Source organism: Corapipo altera, unplaced genomic scaffold (assembly GCF_003945725.1).
Source record: "Corapipo altera isolate COAL_440 unplaced genomic scaffold, ASM394572v1 61045, whole genome shotgun sequence".
In the NCBI taxonomy this organism is placed as follows: Eukaryota; Metazoa; Chordata; class Aves; order Passeriformes; family Pipridae; genus Corapipo; species Corapipo altera.
This window is the reverse complement of record NW_020884975.1, coordinates 63,882-86,662: the sequence shown is the minus strand read 5'-3', so window position 1 is coordinate 86,662 and position 22,781 is coordinate 63,882. Positions and strand designations below refer to the sequence as shown.

The 22,781-nt window shown below is 44.6% G+C and overlaps 1 protein-coding gene and 1 long non-coding RNA gene across 8 annotated transcripts in view; one reads left to right on the top strand and one right to left on the bottom strand.

Annotated features, from left to right (window-relative positions):
* Positions 1–8,535: 8,535 nt before the first annotated feature.
* Positions 8,536–9,448, bottom strand: LOC113957711. Its single transcript, XR_003531276.1, has 2 exons — positions 9,306–9,448; positions 8,536–8,743 (listed from the first exon to the last, which is right to left on the bottom strand). It is a non-coding gene; the product is annotated as an uncharacterized LOC113957711 (long non-coding RNA).
* A 39-nt stretch (positions 9,449–9,487) lies between these two features.
* The window catches only part of LOC113957701 (ubiquitin-associated protein 2-like), a 75,309-nt gene continuing 62,015 nt past the window's right edge, over positions 9,488–22,781 (top strand). For 5 of the 7 annotated variants that reach the window (XM_027665409.1, XM_027665408.1, XM_027665406.1 and 2 more), the window contains exon 1: positions 9,488–9,552. The gene's annotated coding sequence lies outside the window, so the exon portion shown is untranslated. Of the gene's footprint in view, positions 9,553–9,681; positions 9,774–9,932; positions 10,143–22,781 lie in introns of those variants that run through there. The other 2 variants (XM_027665403.1, XM_027665404.1) reach the window with 2 other exon arrangements.

Sequence of the window (22,781 nt, the reverse complement as noted above, 5' to 3'; positions counted from 1 at the left end):
AGTGGGCTTGGATTTCTTACTGTAACAGTCCAGCCTCTCTGTGGACATGACTGATTCAAAGGAAACACAGTGAACTGTTGTTTTTCCTTCAGCAGTGAGTGGATTGATATCCCAAGTACAGATTCTCATCTTATTCTTGTTTTTTTCGTGGCTTAAACATCAGTTCTTGTTCTCTGTACGGCTGCAGTAACTCTCCTTACTTCCATAGAAAATCTATCTAGTAGCAAAGTTGGGACTGTTACACTTCAAAGCGTCTCCTTCATGTTCTCTTCATCTGGTACCTCATTTGTTCTGAGGCAAGAGTTTCCTTCCAACCACTTTATTTTCCTGAGAAGGAAATACCCCTTAGGAGCATTGGACAGCACAGATACCTGTAGCTGGACAGTCAGGTAAGTGTTCCAGGAAGACCTTGCATCCCAAAACTGCATCTGAAGCATTTCCACGTATTTTCACAGTACAGGAGAGTGAGGCCTTTGTACAGCTGTCCTGTTTCACTGCTATAAGTGAGAAAGTTATGTTTTGAGAGGAGGAATGTCCTTAAGCAATCCGAGTTCTACACTGGAGGTTAAAATCCTGTGCCTAAAATCAGCTTTTGCATCTCCCATCTTCACCCTTGGCCTCATCCCGAGTGGCTGGTTTCCATGGTCATGGACAAACTGCAGCTTTGTAAGCCAGCTGTGGGAGATCATGTTTCCAACTACACCGTCTCTGCTCCCAGTAGTAGGCATTACTGACACTTGTGGATGGAAGAGGAGGCATAAGAACACTATGCTGTCGTTCTACTGAGCCTTATAACAAAACTGTTTGAGAACTGAGAGATGCAAAGAAAACCCAAATCCCCTGGCCCTGGAGACATGCAGAGGGTGATGGCTTAGAGAGGGCCTGGGCAACCAAGGGTATTAACTCCCCACCTGCCTTAGATGTTCCATCGAGTACAGCATTCAGATGGTGAGGGGCCTGTTAGGACCAAAAATGACCCAGTGAGTTCCTCTTACATCTGTGTCCAGCTTAAATCTCAGCAATAAAGACTCCAAATCCTCCCCCAGCAACTAATTTTAGCATTCATCTATTTTGTCCCCTCACCTGCCTTGCAGGTCCCCTTGCTTTCCCATTCACAGTGCAGTTTGCTCCGTTCTGTGAGGCAGCTCACCTCTGTTTTTTGGAAGGGATTTTTAGCTATTTCATGGCCATGGTCTTCACTCCTTATACCACACAGTCCAGGTTCCCTCAGTGCTTTTTCACTGGCCATGCTTGGCATGTGCACGTGTGGCCATCGTCCTTCCTGCCTGTGGAACCAGGATGAGATCCATTGCACTCCCTGGCCTGGAGCCTGCAGCAGGACGATGCTGTTACCAACTGCACTTTCACTGTTCACCACCACCATGTGGCAGTGGACATTATCCCTTTCAACACTCAACCGGCTGCCTGCCTCCCCCTCCCATTCCAGCTGCTGCAGGTTTGCTTGCCTGTCATCACTTCCCTTCTTGGGTGTATTTTGGTTTTGATCTCTGTGACCTGGGGCCTCAGCTCTTGCCAGCTGGTGGCACCGCTGTTGCAGAATGAGGAAGACAAACCAGGGAATAGTTTCACACCGTTCTGTTAAGTTCTTCCTAGCCATAGCTGTACTCAACCTGACTGTTTCTGAATGGAGGATCGGGATAGTCTTTCCCAGTGCAAGGTGCTTCCGTGGTCCAGTAAATGAATTAATAATTGAAGAGATACCAGGGACACAGTGCTTGCTTGAACTGCTTTTTGGGCAAGGGTGGCCTGTTCTTTCAGAGACTGAAAGTGACAAAGTCCACAGTGTATCGGAAAACAAGAATCTCTGTGGTTGTGCTGCAACTTCCTCAGTCCCCCTTAAGCCTCCTCACCGGAGGCTTCAGCCCCCTGCAAGGCTCAAGGGACCATGTGGCCAACATGGCATTTGGGAGCTTTGGGTCAGCTGCTCCAAAGTACTGCCCTGCATGGAGGGTCTTACTGTTCCCTCTTTGTTAAGGTGTAGTATGAGCTGGGAGAGGTGAGAAAGAAGCCACAGGTCTCAAGTGCAGAGCTGAGGTCAGAAGGTCAGCTGGGCATTTGCTCGAACAGTTTGTGCCAAAGACATAAACAGAGCAAGGGCCATACTCCAGGGATGCTGAAGCACCAGCAGAAAGATTTGTAGCCCCTGTAATCAATGCCTGTGAATTGTTTTTCTTCATGTTGTCAAAAGTTTCCCTGTTCTGGGGTTTCTTCTCTCTACAGACCCAATGCAGTGCCTGGTGCATATTGAACATGAAGAACACAGATTCAGCTACAATAGAAATATCACAGATTTTAGACAAGTGGAAAAAATGTGGCCAAATTTAAGGCTGCCTTTGGGAGACAGGCCGATAGGCACTGTTGCTGTAAAAGTCCTCCCTGTATAGCTGCTGTGTACTAGACAAGTACTCGCTTAGGGAGAAACGCTGACCAATTTCTCCAGGTATCTGAGGCCCGAGAAAGGTCTTGGAGCCGAAAGGGTGACAAATGAGGAATAGTTGGTCAGCACTAAGGAAAACACCAGGGAAAGCACCATACATTTTCCCCTGTGCTGTGGTGGCAGCCTGCTGCTGAGGGCTGCTGGACACCACACTGCTGCCAGGCCAGCAAGGATGACAGCAGAGCGCTGTTAAGCTATAACAACTTCTGATCTTGCCCTCTAGTAAAACCACTTCATATAGAATTTTTTTTCCCTCCAGGAGATGAATTCTAGGAGTCATGATGATTTGCCATGTTATTTTTAGGAGCATCTTTTTTCTGTTAATCTCAGAAAGCCAACTTCACTTTTTACTGGTATAAATAGGCTTTGACTCCAAAAAAACCCCTCTGTCCCAGTTCTCTTGTAGGCTGCTGCTGATGCACTTTGAGTGCATTTGATTTTGGGGAAAGCGTTTAGTCCTGTGCTCTGGGCTGCTCAACTTGTTGCTTAGGGGGAAGGGAAACATCTGGAGCTTGAATGTTCTGCATTGAGCAATAGAAAGTGACTACATGGAGAAATCTGTCTTGTCTGTCATGGATTTCCATGTCACTGTTCTTTCTCAACTTACTAACACATTCTTGGAATAAGAAATGGTCAGAGGAATCAAGACATATCCCTGAATGCTGGGTGCCTGCACTCTCTGAATGGCAGAATAGATGAGGCTGAAAGAGATCTTCAGTGATCAGGTAGTCCAAACCTCTCTGGGTAACCTGTGCCCATGTTTGACCACATTCACGGTGAAAAAGTTCTATGTATAAGAGGAATTTGCTGTTTTTCAGTTTGTAGCTTATCACTGGGCACCACTAAGAAATCTGGCTTCATCTGCTTTAGTTACTCCCATAAGGTAAGGAACTGAGCCTTCTCTTCTCCAAGCTAAACAATGCCAGCTCTCTCAGCCTGTACCTGTATGTCGAGTACTTCAGCCCCATAGTCATCTCTGTGACCCTTCACTGGACTCCCTCCAGTATGCCCATGTCTTTCTTGCATTGTGGAGCCCAGAAGAGGACACAGCACACCAGACATGTCCCATCAGTGCTGAACGAGTGGGAGGAGGGGAAGGATTGCCTCTCATTCTGCTGACAGCTCTCCCCCTAATGCAGGATGTCTGCCTTTGATTCAAGGGCACACAGCTGGCTCATGTTCCACTGTCCACCAGGACTTCCATGTCCCTCTCTGCCAAGCTCCTTTACAGATGGTTGGCCCCAAACTGGCATATGGAATTATTCCTTCCCAGGTGCGTAACTTCCCTTTGTTGAACCTCATAAGGTTTCTGTTGGCCTCAGCCTGTTGAGGTCCCTCTGAATGGCACCACACTGTCTGGTCCATCAGCCACTCCTGGTTTTGTGCTCTCTCTGTGAACTTGCTGCACTCTGTCCCACTGTTGTAATGAAGATACTCAACAGTATTGGCCTCAGGACCCAGGTCACACCGCCAGCAACTGGCCTCCCTCTGGACTTTGTGCCAGCGACCTCAATCCCTTGAACCCAGCAGCTCTGCCCCTCCTCTCCCCTCATCTATCAAGGCAGTCATTTTATCATTTCAGGTGACTGGGTCAGACAAACACGACTTCCCCAGTGTAAATCCAGGGGGACTACTGCCAGTCACCTTCTTGTCCTCAGTATGTTTGAGGCTTTCAGTACTAGTTGCACTACCACCTTTGCAGGACTGAGGGGAGGCTGAACAGCCTGTAGTTCTCTGAGGTCTCCCAAGCTCAGTTTTTTCCTGCCGTTGCCAGTTGCCGCATCTACAAAAAACCCTTTTAAAATTGAAAACAGATGACTGACATTTAACCAGAGCTGGCAAATATCCTTTGACACGCTATTCAAAACATTTTTGTAAAATATATCACGGGATAAAAATGCTTGTAATTTATCCTAAGACGAAGTTCAGGGGAAAACAGAAAATGGTACAAATCCGACTTTACCTTTACGGTACTCTAAGTTTATTACATTCATTACAGGAACATTTATATTACCTGATTAAGGGGGGGTTGAGATTTCACCAGGACCTTTAAAATCTAGCTTGATAAAGTGCTGCAAGATTCCCTATGCAACACGGTGCAAGGATGTTAAAAAGACCTTCAGTGATCATCTATTCTAATTCTGCCCACCCAAGTTCTTTAAGAGCTGGCCAGGGAAACTTCTGGCTTCACCGACATGATTTTAATCTTTGGAAATTTTAAGAGGCTGGAAGCACGACAGTGTTAGAGCAGGGCACTAAGTGGCCTGTGGACTGCTTTCTTTGATTCATAGGCAAAAACCCCAGAAAAGTGATAAGGGACTAAACAGATATTTCGAGGCTAGATACATTTAATGCCAAGCAACAGGGCTGTGTGGAAAATAAGTCTGTTTAACAAAAGCCTATTTAATTCTTAGAAATTGTTTGGCTGGTAGAGGTAACAGTGGGCATGTCACAGAATGAAATCGAGGAGTGTGACAGAACAAACTCAGCACTCACCATTAACAGAGCACACACTACACAGATTAACCACTGCCAACATCCCTTTCCAAAGTGGTGTTTAAGCAAGGCTCTACTGGATCAGTATCAGGTTCAGACATGTTGAATTGCCTCAGAATCTGGAAATAAGTACAAAGTCACTGCAGATAAAATGTTTTCTGAAAAAGGTTGGAGGAATGAAAAATAGTAGTGGGGTTAAGGTGATTGTGCAGAGCAATTTCAAATTCTAGTCACATGAAAGTGCATCACCTTTCTTATATAGCCAAATTACAAGGTGAGAAAACCTGGACCAAGGACTGCAGGCACCACCTACAGCAGAGGGTCTGTCTCCAGGCACACAATGACTCTAAAGAATGATCAAGCAGCTCAACACAAATTCCCAGGATGGTGCTGAGACATGACAGACTAATGCACTCCATGGATGTCAGGAATTTTAATGGCCTGGGCTTTATGAAGGCCAGACACAATGATATCATTATCCTTCCTGCCTTTGACACCATGAACGGCATCTCTGGCAGAAGGACTTGCTTCCTCAGAGGAAATGGCAACCCTTCCAAGCAGAATTGTTGCTGAAGCCCTGCTTGTGCCGGCCCATCAACACAGTCCAACACACTGGATCTCATTTCCAGGCAGTGTCTTCGGGAGTTTCACCCCACGTCTAAATGCAGCAGCAATCCCTGCTATGCCCAAGGCTAACATCTCTTGTTATCAAGTCCTTGTAACAGTTCTCTTGAGAGAACCCAACAATGCATCCAAGATTTTCAATTGTTCTCCTGTAACTAGACAGAATTCCAGATTGTGGCACCCCACCCTCCAGGGGAAGGGAGTGCCCAAGATTTGTAGATGCTCGTGGTCAAAAGGAATGACAAAAGCCCACAAAATCTTATGAAGTTCTATTAGTAAATTACACACTTGGCATGGAAATTGTTATGTTAGAGCCTGACCTCCTATGAGCATATGGCAGTGGGTTTTGGATAAAGGGATAGGATAAAAGGGAAGAGAGAAAGAGACAGAGATGAATTAAAGAGGGGAAGAGAGAAAGAAAGAAAGAAAGAAATAGGGAGAAAGAGGGATCACCAGTCCTGGCTCCAGTGCTGATCCAGCTGATGGGGTGTTCAGGTCCTGGGGTGCACATGCACATGGGCTTCATGGGGGAACCATTTTATAGATAAGTTTTCCCTGCCCTGGAGTTAAGTTTCTCAATTTCTATGAAAACTCGTTCTCATGCACAGTCTATTCTTCCAGACCTTTCTGGAAATGGGTCAGAGGCTTCAGGGGTCTTTGGAGTTCTCAATATCTCCCTACAGCCCAAACCCCCTTCTCGACCTCAGTCCTGCCCTTGTGCTGTTCTGTGTTGGGCTTATCTCCAGGAGCCAGAACAAGGACGTTTGTCCCAGAAAAGCGCTGTCCTACCTCTCTGGCCTCATCCTGTTTGTTCTCACAGTGTGTTATTAACAACTATCCTTGGTTGGCTCCACAGCCAGCGCAGGCTATCAGTACTTGAGACAGAAACATTAGGCCCCTTATCTTCTGGCCTTCTACACAGATTCCCTGCAAACTCAAATCTGAAAGTAAAGCTTGGTTTCTTCATGCAAAGCCTCTCCCTTACAGAGCCTGTGTACAACTGGCTGAAATACGTTTTGGAAAAAAGCAGTGCTGTTGATGCAGGTGTCATCAGGGTTAAGAGAGAACAGTTTGTAGGGAAGAGCAATATTTTATTAGATCAAGAGTTGCTACTGTTGGGAAAAAACAGGCACAAAGCAAATAAAAACTTCAGAATAAGCAGCAAAAGATTGCTCTGCACTTCAGCACAGTCAGACTAATTGTCCAGTGAGCCTGAGGGGGAAGGGTTGGTAGTGTGGAAAGTAGACAAGAGCATTAGCAAAAGGGAAGACAGACTGAAGCCTGAGCCTTTGAAGAAGAGACGGTTTTCCTTTCCGACTGTAACACAGAAGTAGAGCAGACTCCTGAACCAGGAACAGGGAGATATTCTTAACATGAGCAGTTTCCCCCACTCAAGAATGTGACTGGCAAGGAGAATACGCCAAAGCACCACAAAGGTGGTTTCCAGCCTGTGGTACATGGCCTGCAGCCCATTTCGGAAATCTGCAGTAGGGGAGTCAGAAAAGCAATCCTGCACTAAGCTTAGACAGCCTGTTGGGATTTGCACCTGCACCGGGCTGTTCGTTAGTGGCTGGAAAACTGAAGAGGTTGCAAATCCTTGTAACAGCAGATTAGAATCCTGACACAGGCAGTAGGTAGAATTTGCCCGCCAGAACTGGTCAAACCTTTGCTGTGTTTGATGCAGGGTCTCCTCTCCAAGCTCAATGTGCTGAATCACAGATTTATGTAGTTTGGAAAAACCTCCAATATCGAATCAAACCTGTGATCAACCACTACCTTGTTAAGTAGAACAGAGGCACCGAGTGCCACATCCAGTCATTCCTTGAACACTTCAGGGACAGTGACTCCTCCACCTCCCTGGGCAGCCCGTTCCAATGCCTCACCACCCTTTCAGTGAAGAAATTCCTTCTGATGAATACTTGGAGTGAAGGTCTTGAGCTTCCATCAATTTATTCCTTTGGCTCTCCTCTGGAAGCTTTGGTAGTGCAGTATGCCATTTTCTCATTTGTATTTATTCCATGTACAGCAGAGAGAATCTACAATGCTTTGATTCTGACATCCCCGTTTAATTTTTTCCTATTCCAAATGCTCTTGGGCTGGATTCTGTGTGATTTTTGGAGACATGTTCCAGCTGGCACCACGCCATCTGACTACAGCATCCCAAGAGCTCTCAGCCTTTGTTGTTTTACGCTGCACATCAAATATCCATCTTGATTATCAAAGGATTGCCAAGTCATGATAAAAGAATGCTAATAATACTGATTAAATCCACACAGATTATGGATCTGCAGACATGTTTGTCACAAAGCTTGTGAAACTTTGTTTACAGCTGTAATTAAAGCTGTAATTGTCTCCCCCCAATAGTGATAAAACAAAATATCAACAGCTGCATGAAGAAAATCAACAGTACCTGTGTTCTGTTTGGTCTGAAATTCAATTTAGCTCAAAGAACCCTCTATCTTATTGAGAAAAGATGGAAATAGGGAGGTCTTGCAGCTTCTCAGCAGTAGGATCTGTTTAGCTTCTGCCCATCTATGCAATAAGTATCAAGGATGCAGTCTGGTTAAATCTATCTGCTCTAAGCAGAGAAAGAAGCAGTATGAAATACAGTGATTAATTTTCAGATATTTTTTAGGGTAAAATCAGATTTCATGCCTTCTCTACTTACATGGCGAGTACAGGGTCAAGGGATAGAGGATGAGCAAACAGCAGTAAAGGAAATCAGACCACAGCAAAGGTCAAGGACTATGGGACATCATCACTGGAGGCACCAGAGGCTGAACATCACCTTCACCAGCCCTGTCTGCTCAGCACCAAGCAGGGACCGACTCCCACACAGGATGAGTCAGGCTGGCTGTTAAAGCCTTGCAAAGGTCTTGCCAGGCTTTGTAAAGAAGGGATGCTTTTTGGGCAACCAAAGGTGCCAATAGTGGAAAAAATACACAGCAGGAAAAAGCTTAAAGGGAAAAAGCTTTTTATTTTCTCCTGACTGAGGGAGTCAAACTTTATTGACTATCCATTTTTGCCATCCATCGTTGTTCAGTTTACCCCCTCAACATTCTTCATTAGTCCGCACCATATGCTTCTCGACCTTCTCCTCCCGTGGTGCAGCTATCCTTTGTCCTGGATTTCTCCATGTCCACAGCGTGCCTACCTGTGTCCAGCCTGGCAAGACAGCCAGATGTTATATTAATTTACATTAACTCAAGTGCAGAATTGGTTCCAGAACGCCCGTTCCCAATGCACAGGGGTCCCTCACGGGTCACCCTTGCGGGCTCCTTCACAGGGTCACTCAGGAGGGTTTATCACACGGTCCTTCACGGGGGTACTCGGGGCGGGGGGACGACGACGTCCCTCAGAGGTCCCCGAGGGGTTTTCTCGGGGAATCCCTCAAGGGATGCCTCACATCGTTCTCCCTTGCGGGGTCCCTTAGGTCGTATCGGAAACCGTCCCTGCCGGAAGGTCCCAGGGGGTGTCCCTCAGACGGGGATCTCTCACACGGTCCCCCCGTGGGTCCCTCAGACGGTCTCTCTTGGAGGGCCCTACTGGGGGTTCCTCAGACGCCGGTCCCTCATGGGGGGGGGGGTCCCTCAAAGGGGAGCCCGTCAGACGGCCCCTCACAAGCGCTGCCTCCCCGGGCTCCCTCACGGGGCCCCTCACGGAGGTGCCCCCCGGGCTCCTTCATCCCGCCCCTGGGCGGGGCCCTCCCACGCCCCGCCCCTTTTACCGCCGCCGAGCGCGCGCCGGGCGGGAGGCGGGGCTCCGATCACGTGAAGGGCGAAAGGAAGGGGCGGGGCTTCCCCCCGCGCGCGGTGCTCACGTGGTCGCCGGGAGGGCGCGGGGGGGGGGGGGAGAGGCGGAAGCGGGGCTGGGGGGTGGTCGCGAGCTGGCGGGGCGCGCGGGGGGCGCGCGGGGGGGGGGGGGGGGGGGGGGCAGAGGCGGAAGCGGGGCTGGTGGATGGTCGCGAGCTGGCGGTGCGTGAGGAGCGCGCGCGGCGCCGGGGGGGGTGCGGGGGGAGCGCGACAGACGGGGCGCTCCGCGCGAGCGCGTCATGTCACGTCACGTCACGTCACGTGCGGGGGGCAGGAGGGCAGGAGCAACCCCGCGCGCGCGTGGAGGAGGAGGAGGAGGAGGAAGGGGGAGGTCACGTGACGGTCGCGGGCGCCGCCGCCGCTTTGTGACCGCACCGGGGCAGGTACCGCGCGCGCGGGGGGCGCGAGGCGCCCCTCACACCGCCCCCCCCCGCTAACGGCCCCCGCTCCCCCCCAGAGGCGCCCCCGCGGCCCGGCCCCGCTTTGTCTGCCCGCCGCTGTCCCGCTCCGTCCCTCGGTCCGTCCCTCGGTCCGTGGGTCGGTCGGTGTCCGCCCGGGCCGCCCCGCCCCGGCGCGCCCGCCGGCGGGTTGCGGGGGGACGCGGCTCTGCCCTACTTTCCGTGGCAGCCGCCCCAGGGAAGCTTCACCCTGGCCTAGATCGCCGCCCCCCCCCTCAGCCCGCTCCGCAGGGCCGCGGGCGCGGGCAGCGCCCACCCCGCCGGGCACGGGGAGCCCGCCCGGCCCCCTCAGAGGTGGGTTCGGCACCCGCGGGAGGGCCCTGCGCCCGTAGCCGGGCAGGAGGGGTCCCGTCTCATCCCCTCACTCCGGGAGTTACTCCTGGCGGGTTGGTCCCTGTGACTCTGGGGGTGTGAGGGAAGGGGGTGCAGCGGAGGTCCAGTGGGGCTGGCGGAGGGAGTCGGGGCAGAGGGGAGGCGGCAGCTCGGGAAGGGAACAGCTGGGTGAATGGGTATCGATCTGTGTCTTGCGCAGGGCTTTACTTCCATGTTGTTGCCCATCCCCTTCCCGGCTGCTCCCTCGCTGGTGGTGGGGGCTCACAGCTACAGACAATGACACCTCGGCACATACAGTGGGTTACTTGAGGACATGGCAATGAATGAACCATTCTCTCTGTTAACCTGCTCCACCTGGTCTTTTCTCGCCGTAGGTTGTGTCTGGTTGCTCTGAACTGAGTGTCAGGGCAGGGCTTTACTGTTGGTCTGGCTCATGTTGCCTTTAAAAACAACAACAAAAAAATCTGTGTTTTGTCTTGTCGCTGGAGAAAATTGCATCAGGGAAGTGAGCTGGTAGATACTCCTCTGCAAGAAGCTCGGTGTGGGAAGGACCTGGTGCACATCTGAGGCTGGTGGCAAGGATCTGAACTCTGTATGTGGAATAGGTTCAAAAGCATGTGCTGGAATGTCTGCAGTGCTGTTGGGTGCCACCTGGGAGCTCCTCAGGGTGGACTGGTTTGAAGCTTCTCTCCTGTAGATTTGTTAATACCAGGAGGGTGGATTTGCAGAGCCCTTCTGGTTGTGTTCAGGGGTACGTGATGTCATGTGGAGCAGAAACTTGGGGTTTGCTGTGAAGCTGTGTGAGGGGAAGCTGTGGAAAGGGAATGGAGGGGCCGTCCTGGCCTGAGAGCAGCTGTTTTTTTCCAAGTGAAGAAATTGGAGCTGGATGTGAGGGAAGGAAAAGGAGGGGGAGCAGTGCTTGCCGTTGAAACAGAGCCCTTCACGAAAAACGGCAGCGACTCAGCCTCCTGGTTTTGCTTTTTTAATATTTACCAGACCCTTTTAGCAATTCCCTTGGTTTTATCACGTTCTCTAATGGAATCTGGGTTTGGATTCCTACCTGGCTGACTCAGTATTTATACCTGAGCCCAGTCTCTCTGTGGTGGTTTGACCTAACTTGTTTAAAGAATTTATTTTTAACCTTACACTAGGTAACTTGAAAGCAAGCAGGGCTAAATCACTTTGCAGGATTAATGATGGGGACTCCTGGAGGGTTACATGGAGAAACTGGATTAACTGGTGTAAACCAATTTTGATGTAGAGTCTGGAAAGTGAGCTGGCTTGTGTGTTTATAACCTCAACAGTCTTGGTACCTCTGAGGACGTAGGGAAGAGTGGGAATTGGACAGGCTCTGTTCTGCTTTGCTCTGGTTGCAATTTTAGCCATGTGTTGATTTTGAAAACTGTTTATAATAAAAAAGGCATGAAAATTCTGAAGTTTAGACTGTTACATTTGTTTTGGCCAGTCCTCTGTAAAGCTCCTGGTGCCATGACTTGCAAAAGGGTTTGATCATTCAAGGGGACTTGGGAGAGCTACAGGCTCACCACTAAAATCTAAGGAAGCCAGGGGGAAACCGAACAAAAGAATCTCATCTGTAACTGGAGCTGTTATTTTTTTAAATCTTTGTTTGTTTGTTCTTCCAATTTTTTTAAACTACTGTTTCAGAACCCAGAAGCAGATTGTTGTTGTTCTGTATTTCTTCCATGGACTTTAGTTATAGGTGATGCCATTTTTTGGTATATTTTATGTTTGTTGCTGGTGTCCCCCTAGTGATGCTGCTCCTAGCAGTGCTGATTAACTGCTTGCGCAACGTGTGTGTGCCCTGTACTGTTAGTGCTCTATTAATAATTAGCATTGGTAGTACTACTGTTGGCAGTGATGTTTGCTTGCAGTTTCAGTCGTGTTCAGTACCAGCACTTGGAGCAGGTACTTCATGAAAGACCAGGAATAAGACTTTAGATCTTTTATGAATCTTTTTATTTATCTTTGTCGCTTTTTTGGTTGAAGCACATGACCAGGACTCTGAAGACCCGTGTTCAGTGCTTGGAGCCTCGTGTGACCTTGCTAAAAGAGAAGCCAAGGGACTTGTCCCCTTTGTAAGATGACAGACTAAAGAAACTGTGTTGTATTTGTAGTCTTCAAAACTATTGAATGGAAGGTGCTGGAGGAAATACAAGTGATACTCATTGCAATGTTGTTATTCTGCTGGAAATTTGGGTGAATTTGGTTTTTTTTTTTCTGATACAATGTGTTTACTTGTAGCCCACTCTGGATCCTTTTTGGTTTTCAGAGAAGACCTAGTTTGGACTTGTACTGTTTTTCATATAACTTCCCTAAACAAGTTACGTTCATTAAAGTGAGAGCTGGGATGAAAGGTTGTGAGGTGCCTCCTTTGCAATTACTTCGGGTTCATATTTTACAAGAACTGTACAAAGGGTTTGTCTGTTTTGCTCTGACATGAAAGTCCGTGCTCTTTGATTTTGGCCATCTGAACTGCGAGTCTTTTGGAACTCCCCTTCTGCCTGGGGCTCCTGCAAGGCTGTTCCTTCCACAGGTGTGGCACCCTCAGCCCTGCTCTCCTCATTACTTCTCAGTGCTGCAAAGGGTAAACAGGGACTGAAGACTGTTGAGAGGTGGTACAATCTGATGCCTAAGATCTCATGGCTTGCTCAGCTTACTTTTACAACATCATAAATATTTTGCTGAGCTTGTTTTACTTATGTTCTCTTTAGACTGTACAAGTAAAACCTGTAAAATAGGTTATGTGAACAACTTTGTGCAGCTCCCTTGGATGGAGTAGTTTCTATTCTCAATTCTCTTGAAATTCTCTTTTTTCCTTTTTTGTCCAGCTGTCTTTGTGAAACCTGCCTGATATTGTGGCTTCTTTTTGAAGATAAACTGATAAAGCTTTTTTCTTCTCCCTTCCCAGCTTCTTAAATCAGTCTTCCAACAGATGAGGTTGGAAGAGTCCTTAGCCTGGCTGAGTGTAGCATTTTGCATTAAAAACAATGAAATGTTTCCCATGTTGAGGGAGCTTTGATCTCTCTTGAGCCTTAAGGTTTGCCCGAAGTAGTACTCTATGGTGAACCTTATGGTTTTGTTTTTCTGCTTTATCATACAGGAAATACATTTTATTCCTGCAGAAGGTGCGTGTTCAATGGAATTCTTGTTACAGAGTCATTCACTATTTTAATCCAAAGTTAAATGAAGGAAAGACAAATACTTTCTTAGCCTCCAGATCTGAATCATCAGGTTGCACTTTTTTTAACCTGGTTTAATGGGGGGGAAAAAATGTCTGTCTCAGTCTGTTAGGCAGTCCTGTGATTGAAGGTGTAAAATTTGAATTCACTAGCTATGATCATGTTCCTAAATATTTTTGATGGTTAGCTGTAGAGAGAGGAAGTCTTTCTGCAGTTTTATTGTGTCTGGCATAGATTTCATTTGTATTTCTTATGACAAAAGTACTGTTCCTGGAAGTAGGATGATGCTTTACAGACCATAGTGAGGTTGCGTTTGAGCAAAGAAAACACAGTATTTTTTTATACTCTGTTTTGTCAAGTGTGTTGAGGATGGTGGAAATACAGTAACATAGAGTGAAGCATATGGCTTCTGAAAACTTTCTGCTTCTTCCTGTTTGATTCTCAATGTTAACTGAATTATGGCTGTTTTATGCTAAACACTTGACTGATATCTCGTACTATCACATTGCCCATGTCCCCCTGTATTTCAAAGCTATTGCTGATTTATTTTTTCTCTCTGCATTCTTCCTCAATTTTTAGAATTGCATGTTGTCTTACACACAGTTTCAGTAACATGAATCTGAAAAGAATCCTGGTACCAAACCCTACTGTGCTGTTGGGCTGTACATAGGATTTATACAATTTCTTCTTGTATTGAAGGAATTCTGGTCCATACTTTTGGTGGCTTGTACCCCAAGGGGCAGATGTCTGCTGTGCTTTTATTTCAGCTTTCAGTCAGGCATTCTTGAGGTCACTGACTTGTGATCTGTTTTGGAGACTGAGGTAAGAGAGACCTAAGTTACTGATGTTAATTTTGGGTAACTAAATATGATGAGGGAGAGCAGTACTGCACATCCTGGTCTTGTGCTTCACTTTCTTTTATTAGCCACTGAATGAATTTCTGAATGTTTGGAACATGGGGTAAGTGCCAAGGGGTGACTGCCTGAAATTCAGATTAGAGTGAGACTGGAATAGTGTCTCTGTGAAGGCAAGTTAATGAATATGCAAAAGTGGGGTTTCTTCTCTGTGTTTGAGAAAACCTTGTGGCTTTCTAATACACATCCTCAACTTGTTGGGTTTCTTTGCTGCATCCTTATGTCCAGATTAGCAGCAATGCCCAGGAACTCTTCTTTACATCTTAGGAAAAGACACTTATTATCTTCCTTGAATAGTTCTGTGTTGTGACTGAAACATAAAACCTTCAATTTTATACCTGTACTCCAGTTTTCATCGTTTGCCATTTTATGTGTTGATGTAGTAGTGTATGTTACTGGATTTAATGTCCCAATGGCTTTTATCCTACCTGATTTAATGGAAGATTCTGTTGATTTTCTCTTTTATTGCTGTCAGAGCAGATTTGCTAGAGCTTGAGTTGTCCCTGACGAAGCTTGTGGGGCGTTTTTGATAACAGCTTTTCTGTTATATATAGGACTTGCTTCCCTTTTCACTTCACTCAATCACGGGCTGTCTGAGATCGGCAGGGACTTCTAGAGGTGGTCTTGTCTCCCCTTGCTCAAGCAGGGCCACCTCCAGACTGTGTCTGGACATCTTTTGTACACTCCACCCCCTCACTGGGGACCCTGTGCTGTGACAGTGCTTGGTCACCCTCAGAGTACAAAAGCTTTCACGTGGAGCCTCCTGTGTTTCAGTCTGTGCCCATTGGCTCTGTTCCTGTCACTGGGCATGGCTGGGAGGAGCTTGGCTCTGTCTGTGCACCTTTCCAGGTACTTACATACCTTGTTAAGACACCTCATCCCTCCAAGCTTTCTTCTCTGGGTTAAACCACATAATAAAATCTGTAGTCCTTCAGGCAAACTCAACCCATATGTCCTTACAGGCCCTTGAGAAGGAGGTGGATTAAGCACTGAATTTGGTATGGGTGGTGGTAACAGTAGCTCATGACTCTTGATCGGTGGAGGAGCGGGTGGGTCTGGGATATGGGTGGGTTCAGAGAAGGTGCTGTGAAAATGCAGTAAGATGCATATTTCAAATCTAAATAATTTCTGTGCTTTCAGATAAGAAGTAATTGACTGTCCCAGCTCTAGCTGAAGACTAATTCAACAGTTCTGTGAGGGAGGAAACAGATTGTCTGCTAGTGCTAGAATTGCCCAAGTCCAGTGTGTGTTCTATCTAGGAATTACCTGGATTGTAAATGATGGCTTAATGTACATACATCATTTAGGAGAGGTTAGGCTGAGTTCTTGCTGTACTTCTGCATATCGAGCAGTTAATTTTATAAAGTTGAGTCTATCAAAGTAATTTTTAAAAGTACTTTTTAATGAGACTAAAGCCCAAACTTTGCAGAATTATATGAGTCCTGGTAAATTAGAAGGGAACCGGACCAGCCCATTTTTCATATTCTTCCAAACCCAGACACCTTCCCTGAAAACCCCAAGACCCCTACAGCTGTAGAGGAAGGTTGAAATAAAGTGAGATGGTTAAAGTTGCTTTCATAGTTAAGGTTATTGAATCTCAGGAGTTCTGGGACAACTCTTTTTAGAACAGTCATCTGAAATGAAACATCACTGAGATGTAGTTTCTGCTAGGAAACCTACCTCAAATATTTGGATGACTTCACTCCCTTGCTGATTCTGTTGATTGCTGGGGAGTGCTTTTGAGAACCTCAGTCATGGGAGAGAGCGAAGCAAGAATATGTAACTTTTATATTTGTTCTCAGTAGACAAATCCATTAAAATAAATGATCAGCAGAAGACATTCTGAGTGTTTCACTAGTTATGAAATGACCCACCCATTATAAAATGCAATAAAACATAGTGAAAGAAACTGCAGAACCATCACTTTTCAGTTCCATTTAGTATCTAAGTGAAAATTGAGCACAAAAACATCTTGAGTGAGGCATCTTACCTTACAGGCCAGAACGAGCAGGTTTTGAACACTTGGTTCAGGCTGTGGTACCTAAAACCATTCCACCTAGCAAAAAACTCAAGTAGCTGTTTGAGGCTGGAACTGAATGTAGGGGAGGAAAAAACTGGAAGAGTTTAGCAATTGGACTTGGCATTGTTTTCCTTCCCAGGACTTTGTTTAGGAGTGGTGGGTGGCCAGGAACTGGTTTTATGATTTTAGTTTCCCTTTATTGGCAGATCCTGATTGAAAAGGTGACATATAACTCTTCCTCCCTTTCCAGTTGCTCCACAAAAGTTACAATCAGTTGTTAACCTGTTCTTTTGATGGTACTTTCCTTGACTCCACAGACAGGTTCTAATGCAGTATGTATAGGGGGAGGGACACAGTGAGTTGCTTGTGGAGGAACAGGAGGAGGATGTGGCTTGGGGGTGATTAAAAGACAGGTTTGGGATGGGGGGAAAAGAGGGCAAGAATTTGGTATTCCTGAGCTTGATACTTGTTACTTTGATTTGGTTGTTCAAGTTATTCAGTCTGGTTGATAGCAGCAGAATCATGTCTTCAGTAATGCTGGGGAACCTTAGGTGTGTCTTAACAAACAAACCAAGTTCCTGCTTTGATGAGCTGCACTGAAAGTGAGTAATGAAATAGGGCTGGGAATGATCAGCTCTGGTGAAAAACTCAGGGAGGAGGGAGGGGTCTCTGTTCTCAGCATCCCTCTTGGCCACTAAATCTGCCTGATGGATTACTGGACACCGTGGCTGCGTTTCAGTCCTTTGAAATGGTGTTGCTCTGTTGGTGGGTAGCAACTGGGTCTTTGCTAATGCCAACTGGAAAGCTGTGAGATTGTTTTGCATCTTACTTCTGGTATTCCTACAGATGTGGTTTTGTTCTGCACTTAGGGGTATGCATAGAGCAGCATTGACAACTTGCCGTGTTCTCCAGAAGTTTGTATATGAACAGACACGCTGGAAAGACTGTGAAAGTTTTTTAAAGATAATTTTTTCTCTTTTTTTAAAACAGAAATGTTGAAGGTGATAAGCTATCTCTTCTGGCACTCAGTAATTCTGGGGAAAGTTAGCTCTCTTGGTAGATTCACTTAGTCCTTCTGCTGAGTACAATGAGAACCTTAACACCTTTTGTATTTCCTGAAAAATCCCAACTTCAGGCTTCTCAGGTAGACTTCACATCAGCATAGCTCAAACATAGTGCTAAACTTTGCTAAAATGTATGTCTGAACACCACTGATTTTGTTATAGTTAAAACCTAAAAACATTCATCTGAAGACAATATGGAAAAGCCTGAAAACAGAGCTTCACACTAGGCTGGTTTATCTAAATGCATGTTTGGTATTATGACTCTATTCTATTTTATACTACTGTGATATTTATGGCTACAGAGGTGTGTGGCTCTGCTTTCCTGAAATCTTAAAGACCAACCTGGAGGAAGTGCTATGCTTAGCTCTTCCAGGACCTGATGTGCGTTGACCTTCCAAGCAGTCAAGCTTCAGGGATGTGTCAAAGCTTGTTGAAATACTGACTACAGTGTCTATTCTCCATCTCTCTTTTTCAGAAGTTATATGTATTTTTAAAATTACCCACATTTATAATTTAAAAGAAAAAAGTAATTATGTCCTTAATTTAATTTAAAAAAACTGTATAAAATTAAGATCTTTAAGCTTCAGATCAGTTTAAAATAAAAAGCTCCCCAAAAACTCATCTTAACAAAGGTGATGTGAATATTTTCCAGTTGTATTAAATCCAAAACATCACAACTGCAAGAGTCTTAGGATTAACCAAAACACTGTCATATGTTTTTGGAACTTAGACTTTCAAGATTTTTACAGCAGTTGGATATCTGACTGTTTTAGTTTGACTGCAATGTACTTCTCACAGTTAAACAGCAACTTGGGTTTTTCAGGGTAAAACAACTGCTGGCAAGTGAGATCCAGATACACATTTCTTTAATTTTAATTCTCTCTGAAGTAAAATTACAGCCTCTAGAGTATTCACATTACTTTGTAAGGTTGACCTTTTTTTTTGTTGTTGTTGTTGATTCACCAGGTTTGATCCTAGTTTTTCTTCTCACTTTATGTCATTGCTTTCCTGGAGCTCTTTGTTTTATTCCTCATTTAAGTTTGGTAGGAACTGATAATTCAGTCAAACAAAGGTTTTTATTCTCAAATGTGCTTGTATGTTAGAATATACATTGAAGTTTAACATAATCTCTGATATAGAAGGCCTTACTCTTGGTGCTTTGTGTTCTGGGAATTTTCTGGATTTTATTCATTGTGTATATAACATTTGAGAATTTAGAATGGTTTTAAAGGGAAGTTATGTCTCTGGCTTTTGCAATGAGATAATCTATTTAAACATATTTTTTCCTTCCCTTTCTTCTCTCCCTGGCAAAAAAAAAATCTGAAAAGAGCACAAAATGTTTTTCTTGGATGTATTTGTGACTCTTCAAATGGACTTTCATGAATAAGTGGAAGTAAAAATTCTACTCCTTGAAGTTGCTGTTCTCAGCAGTTGTATGTATATACAATGTTTAAAAGCAGTGTATTGAGAGCTGTTTTATCCCTTTCTATCAGTCTTTTGCATTTGATCCTGCAAAGAAATTCCTGTGATGTAGCTGTGGGGTCACAGTGTCTTCCAACAGATCCCTAAAACTCAGACTTCATGGCAGGGTTCTTTCAGATATCAAAACTAAGGTCATGCTAACACCTTCTTCCTTACAATTCTGGAGCATAACAATAAGGTTGGCAAGTACCGTTTTTCTAATTTTAGACATCAGAAAATGGAGGAACCAGAAGGACAGTACCACTTAGATGAGGCTTGTATGCTTTCAAAAAACCACACGAGAAACCCCTGCAGAACTGCGAATTTCAGTATGGTAAAGATGAGAGCAACAATGAACAACAACTTCTTAGGTGGTTACTTTCTGCTGATTGCAGCTTAGGGTGAATGCTGTGTCTTGGACTTTTTCCTCTGATCAGAGGAGGCATGTTGCATTCTTCCTTCTACAATTTTTATTTTCACTTTATTCTAGTGAATCAGATTCTTACTAGTTTTCCAGAAGCCATGTTTTGGGCAGTGTACTCATTGAACTTGAAAAATAGTCTTGTGTTAAATCGAGAACACATTTAAGGCATCATACTGTTCTGCATTTTAAACTTGCCTACCATTGGTTTCTGAATTTATTTACAGTGTCATCTTGCCCTATGCAGCAAGTATGCTTAGCAGTCCCCTGCTCTGCTAGAATTTTTAAGTAACACTCTGTAAATGGCTGAAAATTATTGCAGTGTTTAAAAGGCTGTTACTTAAGTTCGTAGTGCAGTTTTTAGAACTGGAAATATTTCATCTTGGTTATCCCTTGCTTATCCTTTGGTTGTTTCTGTGTACATGTAGCTTTCTGGTTGTTTTGGAGAAAATTGATGTTTTACAGTGCATCTTGTGCTGAAGTGGTTTTCAAGACTGTTGCTGCCAAACCATTTGTTTAGTGAAGTTTTTATAGGTGCAGTGTGATCTCTTAAAGCTGACACCTGTAATATTTTAATGCTGTAGCTAGAGCTGAACACTGCAGTTAGCAAAATGTATGTTCTAGGTGCAGTCTAAGAATTCACATGTGTACTGAGGGTGGGGTGCACAGCTAGTATAGATAAGCTGTTTCAGAAACTAAGATGTGAAGAATATAGGTCCATTTTCCTTCAAAAGTGAGTAACTTCATCTTGCAGCAGAGTGCTTGTTCTTTTAGACTGGTGGTAAAATACACAGTTGACTACTATCTTCTTGGGATGTTTTAAAAAAACAGATTTTCTGCTTAGGCATTTTAATATTGCCTTCCACAGTATATAAACCTGCATACCTGTGTGGAATGAGGGGCTGTGATTCATTGCTATGCTGTACTAAAGTAATTCAGCAGAGTACAAAAATATATGTTAAAGGGGAACCTTAACCTTATGAAAAGACGGGAAGTACGTTTCTGTGAAAAGGAATTTCTTAATGGCCTATTAATAGGAAGGAAGTTTTGAAGAAAAACTTTATATGCTCATTAAGATTTTGCAAATTAAAAAAAAAAAATTACTCTTGCATTTTTGTCAATTTTATTATGAGCTAGTCTGACTTGGAAAGAAATGGTGAGGGAGAGTGAAAATGCATGGAAGCCAAACAATGTTTAAGTCAGTCCAGACTTGCAGAAAAAGGTAAAGACAGGGCTGGAACAGTAGCTGTGGGTCTTAGAAGGAGCCTATGGGAAGTTCCCCCCTACTTAGGTTGGAAAGAAAATGAATAGTGAATTACATGCGGTAAAATTGGGCAATTTGATGTCCCATGTGGGCAGCTTGTCCCTTTGGTGTCTTCTATAGAAAGGTTAAGAAACTAAGAAGTGAGTGATGAATTTAATTTTGATGTAGCATTAAAGATAAGAACAGCCTGGATGACTTTATTCCTGCTTTTAGATTCTAATTCTGTGTAGAGGGATCTTTATTTGCCTGCTTCTTTCTACCACATTGTACATTTGAGGTTGTAAAGATAGTTAATCCTCCATCTCTTTGGATAGACCCGACCTCCTGTAAATTCTAGAATGATGGAACAAGTGTAAGTGAATTTACATGTGACACCAAGGTGAGAAGCTGTGATTGTGAGGAAAATAATGCTGAAAATCATGTGGGAAAGCTTGAGTTAAAACCACATTTTCTGACTGAAGCAAATCAAGATGAGGAGTAGTATCAAAGGCAACTTGTCAAACCTGCCTTGTTTGAAGGTAGATAAAAATGTAATAACGGTTGTGACCATAGAAGGAGCAATCCAGAGGTGACAGAGAAGTGAAAATACTCTTTGATGGCTTTCAGTTCTTGGTGCTGTTTCTGTGCTTGGTTGTCTCTGAGCACCTGACAGTGCATTGGTAAAAGGGTCTCACTTATCACAGTGTTTCACTTTGGAAGACTAAACCAAATGGCCCATAATTTTCATTAAGAGGTTATGTACAGTAAAGATTGTTAAGAAAGAAAATGGTTAAAACTGCCTTACAAACTATTTCTTTTCCTCCTCTTGGAACTTTGTGTTCAGAATTTTATGTCACTGCAAAAAAAGTTGCTTCTTTACTTTGGTGGATAGTCCTCCTGCTTAAGATGAACCTTGAGAAATACCATCATCTGGGGGATAAATATAGAAAGATGTTCCAGAATATCTTGCTTTATTTAAAATATTTTTTTTTTTCAGTAAGACTCCTGGTCTCTTTTGGCAAGACTTCTTTGGTCTTCTGAATGTGAGCATATCTCAGGGAGTGATCTGTACTGGTGGTCTTCCTTTGGTGTCTAGTTCAAGGAGTTGGGCTCTGTTCAGATGTGGGAATGATACTGAGCTCTTTGGTGTTGCTACCAAAACTCTGAAGTTGAAACAAAAAATCTGATATCATGACGTTTTTAGCACATTTTATAGATATAGGTTTACAGATTGATTACACAGTGTATTTCCTGCATATATATAAAATCATTGGTTTTATATAAAGGATATAAAATCATTGCAGCTTTCACCATTGCTTTTTGTTGTGAGTGTTGTAATGTGACCTGTGACGGGTCTAAATTAATCCTCCCCTCCAAAACTTTTTTGTGGTGGTACTTTCTACTTTGTCCCTCGTTATCAATTCTAGTGTGAATTAACTACGTGCCTTTTTTTTTTATGCAGTCGAGTGTGTTTCCGCAAGTGTGAGAATGTAACAAATGTCTCTGCTCTTGCTGGGCTATTTTTAGTCCTCTTGCTTGTATCTGTTTCTATTCAAAGAATTCCTTTGGAAGCTGTTCCAGGCGAGCGTGGTTTGGTGACACCGGAGGGGGCAGGGAGAGCGTAAGCACGGAGTGTGTTCATGATCTGTCAGGGAGATGTGGGGTGTGCGGTGCTGCTTCCTCTGTGCCGCCTTGTTTCGAGCACCCACTCAAAGAGAATTCCCCCCGGGGGGGATTGTCGTGGCTGGTGTTACCTGTTTCTTGGTATCGTTTGGAGTACCTGGGTTTCATCTAGAATCTTCTTACCTGCTTTGTTTTTCTGTGGAAAAAGCAATTAATTTTAGGGGCTATTGTATCAGAGCAAGTAGCTGAATTATGCATTTCTGCAGCTTAATAACCGAAACCTTCCCATTACTTGTTTTTCCCTCCTCTTTTTGTTTGTTTGTTTGGTTTTTTGTTTTCTTTGTTTTGTTCTGATACCAGTCTAATCTGGATTAACCTTCCCAATAAATTTTTTTAAAGGTTTTCATTTGTTATTTAACAGCCTTCTTTTTTTTTCTCTCTTTGTCTGTGGCAGGCGTTATTCATCTTGTGGGTACAGCTAGCTGTTGATTGTAGTGATGGATGGGGGATGATCCACCGAACTTTTTTTCTTTTAAACTGTTCTTACAAATGGTGCTATTGACAAGCTGGAAGCCTGAAGTGTCCTTGATGTTCGGTGGCAGCTCCCGTGTGTGTGTGTGTGTGTGTGTGTGTGTGTGTGTGTGTGTGTGTGTG